The sequence below is a fragment of the Mastomys coucha genome, unplaced genomic scaffold, assembly GCF_008632895.1.
Source record: "Mastomys coucha isolate ucsf_1 unplaced genomic scaffold, UCSF_Mcou_1 pScaffold22, whole genome shotgun sequence".
NCBI classification, from domain to species: domain Eukaryota; kingdom Metazoa; phylum Chordata; class Mammalia; order Rodentia; family Muridae; genus Mastomys; species Mastomys coucha.
The window spans coordinates 47250345-47255790 of NW_022196905.1; positions in this window are offsets into that span (position 1 = coordinate 47250345).

The following is a 5446-nucleotide window of genomic DNA, read 5'->3' on the forward strand; positions in this document are numbered from 1 at the left end:
CTACTCTTTGGCACAGGCCACTCACTCACTTAGAGATTTAGTGGCCTTTTTCTTTTTTAAATGTGTGTGGGTAGTTTGCCCGCATGTATGTAGATACAGTATTTGTGAGCCTTGTGTCTCTGTAGGCCAGAAGGCGGCACTGGATCTTCTAGAACTGGAGTTGCAGATTGTTGTAAGCAACCATGTGAGTGCTAGGAACCCAGGTCCTCTGGAAAAACAGCCGGTGTTCCTAAACCCTGAGACATTTCTCCAGCCCCCTATCCTTTCCTTTTACAATTAAAATGTTTTAATTTTTGAGTAGACAATATTGGGTTTCATTACAGCGTTTTTCAAACAGAATTTATTTTTGCTAATTCTTCTGTCCTCCTCCTCCTCCCCATGACCTTGCGGTTCTTAGCCACCTTTCCACTTTGATGTCACACGTGTATTATAGCCTGCCCTGTTCTGCTTCAGCTTCCCCTTTTCTCATCTGGTCTCCTTTCTAGTTTTATATTGCGTGCCCACATGTATACCTGCTTATATGCATATGTATAAGTGTAAGCTAGAAGTCATATAAGAGACATTTGATATTTGTCTAAGTTGTGGTTACCCCACTTAATCTATTTTCCAGACCTATTCCTTTTCCTGCATATTTAATGATTTCCTTTTTCTTTACGACATATATATATATAGTCCACGATTTCATTATCCACTCATCTAGTGATGGACATCTAGGCTGGTTCCATTTCCTTGCTGTTATGAAATAATGTAGCATTAACATGGACATACAATTGTGTCTGATGGAACTCGTGTTTATGGATTGTAGTTGTCCTAGGTCCCCGCTTATTGACCCTTCATGGATGTAAGGCATTTCTTCTCTATGTGTTTGTCTTCCAACTGGAGTTCTCCTGAATCTAAGTCTCTTCACACCTCAGAGCTGGCTATTTGCTGTGGTTGTATGCTTCTGTCCCTCCCTACTGTCTTTCAAAGGTGAGACACAACTCCATGGTTAACTCTACAGAGGCAAGAGTTAGATCTTCTTCCATCCCACTCCAAGCCTGTTAACCTAGGCTTGTTCTCCGCCACTGATTTGTCTGTACATTCTGCTACTCAGGGGGTAGGGGGGTTGGGGGGTTGCTGAAGTCCCTTTGTGTCAGCCATTTTTGTAAAACACTTGGCTTGAGCCAAGTAGACCAAGAGTTCTTCCATTTTAATGCCACATCACATGCCTAATGTCTATTGGAAAAGGATTCCAATGAAGTAAACAGGAAAAAAATCTGCCCCCTCTCTCTTTCTTTCTCTCTCTGCCTCTCTCCTTAATTAATATTTATTACATTTTTCTTTTATTTTCCTCTGTTTTATATTTTGAGTATGCAATATATGTACTTGGCACAAATTCAAAGGATCCAAGAGAGCCATGTTAGAAACAAATAGGCCACTAAGTGTACATTTATGTATCACTGTTTGCTTGTTGTTGAAACTATGTGGTTCTATCACATAAGCATATAAAAAGTATTTCTGACTTAGCAGACAAATACGTACTATTACATTGCTCCTAGAATCATTTTCTATAGTACAGGCAAATGTATAAATAGAATCTATCACTGTTTGCTTGTTATTGAAACTTCCACCTAAATACCTAAAGAGTAAGTTTTACTTAAAAACAGATACATACTATTACACTCCTCAATTTTTTTGATTTAAAATAAAGCAAAGCAAAACAAAACCCTGGGCTGAGAGCGAAGGCTCAGTGAATAAAAACATTTGCTCGATGAGGACCTGAGTCCAATGTCCCCAAACCCATATTAAACCAGACTCCTACACAGAGCACCTATGATCCCAGTGCTCTTACGGGAAAATGGGAGGCAGACACAAGACAATCCTGAATGCTCACTGGTCAGCTTGCCTGGGATATACACGAGAAAAACAAGAGATGCTGCCTCAAACTAAGTGACAGGCGAGCATGACAAGGTTGTCCCTTGACCTCCATGCCTGTGCATTCAGACACACAAATACAGAAAAAACAATAAGAAAAAGGCATTTCTTTCCGATATGCGGGAGGTTCCCAGTATTTTCTTTGATCATCAGAAGTGCCGAAACATACAGGTAATTTAACAAATAGGTTAGTATACTTGTAGCACAAACCACACTGAGTTGTATGATTAACACACAGTGACAAATTCCCACAATTTCCGCAGAGACTATATTTTTAATCCCACAAGCCACCCATGGAAGTATCTATTTTCTTTATTGTCCATTAGAAGAATTTTCCTTTTATAAGGGGCTCACATGGAGAGCAGGAAAACTTAAAAGTAGAGCCCCACTTACTGAGGATAAGCTCCTCCCATCCTCACCCCCTCCCCACTTTCAAATATTCTCCCTCCCATCCTTTAAAATCACCTCTACTCTGCCCTAAGAGATTCCCTATCTCCCCTCCATCCTCCCTGCAAATAATGACTACCTACCTCCCATCAGGCCATGGTCCAGGAACCGAGGCTGGAAGATTGAGAGAAACAAAGCATGTAAGAAGAAAGAGGCATAGGAGTCACTCTAGGGAAGGGTGGCCAGAAAATGGCCAGGGTATGACATTTACCTAAAGACTTCAAAAGAGCCTTCCTTCCTCCTGTGTGTGTGAGGGGAGAGCCCTGGAGGTCATGGAAAGGGCACAGGCTTGGAGATGAGGGTGCTTACTGTGCCGCTTGAGCTTCAAGGAGGGCAGCAGGCTGGAGCTTTGAGTCAAGGAAGGGGAGGAACTGCGCCAGTGGAAGAGGTCAGGAGAGTTTGGAAGCCAGCCAAATGGTAAGTTCTTGTAGTGAAATGGAAAACCAGTGGAGTCTCAGAGGATGAGGAGGCATAGTCCCATGAGAAGAGGTTGGGTAGGGGTGGAAGAAAGGAAGATTCCTTAGGAGACTACCTGCAGACCAGGTGGGGAAACAAATGGAGAAGCTAGTTGCTGAGGAGGTAGAGAAGGTCAGGATCTAGGTCTACTTTGAAGGTATAGTGCGTGGTTTGAAAATAGTTCACTTGTGATCCCAAGTTCTTGCACAATCTTACTTTCAAGAAGTTGGGCCTAGTGGCTGATAATCAGGGCATCAAATCTGGCCACCAAAGATTGATCCCTGGAACTCACATAGTAGGTGAGAATAAACTTAGCAAGTTGTTCTTTGACCTCCACGTGTGCTATGGCCTGTGCACACCCACACGTATAAAAAGTGAAAAGATAACTTGATCTTTAAAAAAGAAGAAGTCATTCTCAAAAGAATAAACCTGGCTCCTGTTCTGCCTCTGGTTCCCGATCCAGTCTATGTGACCTCTTCTGTATGCACATACTTTTATTATCGTGACACCATCTGTTAAGGAGGACAGCCAAACAGATGTTAGCATCATTTGCTCCTGCACCCTCCAAAGCTGGGAACATTATTAGCTTCCTTTCCTTACATATTACTGGTTAGAAAATAGACTAATAGATCTGACTAGCATGATTTTTCTTGCTGGTGCAATCCTGGGTGTGTGATATAAAAGAAGCAAAAAAGTAATTCCAAGGTCCTCTTAAGTGAGAGCAAAGGAATTGGCATTATTGAGAAAGGAAAATGCTGTAGGTGGAGCATCATGATGATTTCAGATTAGTTTTATGACTAAAAAGGCTTTCCAAGGTCTCATGGCCTTCTGTCCAACATTAGTGTCACAGAGCACACTAGGTCTAAAAATCCTTGAGGAAATGTTTAAAGGCATTTTACTTCTGCAGCACTTTTCTCTTGTTCTGGATAAGACTTGTTTTGACATAGTGTATTAAATGGGCATATGTCCTTTTTAAAATGTGAATAATCAAAGCAGTAGGCAAACGCATATAGCATACCCTTACAAACCTTTAGTAAGCAAGCTTTATTTCAACCAGGAGACATTAGCTATGAGAGGGTTCGTTGTCTTTTAAATGTTAAAACCCAGTCTTCATTTGTGGGTGCATGATGCCAGCAAGACACTACTAGTCCTGCATAGCACCACGCCAATCTGAAAAGTGGCAGGCTGAAGAAAGTACTGACACCTCTTGGGCAAGTAAATAAGGTGCGTGGGGAACAGCCACTAACGTATCTGATGAAACAGTACCTAAAACGGGATGCTTACTACAAAAGTATAGAAAGAGGAAGGAAACAAAACTGGTGTTTTAAGTCCTTTGGGGGCGAGGGGAGACAGAAACTGGTTTGTATGTAGGATTCCTTTAAAGGTTAGGAACAGACTAAGGGGAAGCTATTTAAATCGTGTCCCTCGCACCGCAACGCAAAGAGATCGCCAAGCTCAGCTTTCCCGGAGCCTCGCCCGCTCACAAAGCCATGGAAGACACCCTAAAGAAAAAAAAAAAAAAGAACACAACAACAAAAAACACCCATTGCTGGAATGGTTCAGGGAATCCGAACTTGTTGTAAAGCAAGTGAAGTGGAGGCCAGACTAGGTGACTCAGATGCATGACTCAAAGCCGACACGGGGCTGTCTGTCAGCTCCCGGAGGCGGAGGGCGGGGGGCACCGCGGCTGTCACATTTCAGGAAAGTACCAGGCTCGGAGGGCGACAGGAAGCCTCCCGGGCGCGTGCGTGAGTGTGCCAGGGCGGCCTCCGCCCGCCACGCGCCCCCCGCCACCCCTCCCCCCGCCTCGCCCTGCCTTGCGAGCCAGTCGGACCTTGCCTTCCGCGCCCGGGCACGCGCGCCGGGAGCCGCACGGGACCGACACCTGTCGGGGCCCAGCTCGGCGAGATTTAGGGCGCACGCCCAGCCGCCCGGGGGTGGGTAGGTGGGTGGGGAGCGCGTTCTCGCGAGGCTTAGGAAATTTCCCACGGCCCGTGTTGTGTCTGAGCCGAGCGCTGGAAGGAGGTGTAGCGTGAGACTCGGCGGCGGCCCGCACTGCGCGCATGCGCGGTGGCGCGAGCGCGCCGCGCCAACCCCGCGGCGCCTCGGAGCGGGTTTCGGGCAGCCGAGTCCGGTTTTCCGGGTTTTGGTGGCTCCCTGCGGGAGGCCGTGCAGAAGCTGGGAATCTCTTGGAAAGCAGAGAGCCCGGGGGATTGGGTGGGGGGGGAGGAGCAGGGAGGATCGCAGGTAGGGGAGGGGGCCGGCAGGGCTCAGGCCTCCACCTGCTTGGGAAGTGTCCCCGAGCTAGCAGCGGTCGACACGAGCTGCTTCTGGGCGGTCACCCAAACGCCTGCACCCCACACCTCCATCCTGCAAGCTGGCTGCGGCCATGAGTTTTCCAGGCAGCCGGAGCTCGCCACCAAGTGTCTCCTGGGCTTTGAGTGGGGCTCGTCGTGGTGGTGGCGGCTCTGGGGAGAGCCATTCGGGGCTCTGATGTGCGGGTGCAAGGTGGCCATCTGGGAGTGTGTGTGTGTGTGTGTGTGTGGGGTCGCCTTTTGCTAGAGGCTGACCTCAGGATGACCTCATCTCGCCTCTGGGAGAAGCAGCGAAAGCCGCAGAGCTTAATAAT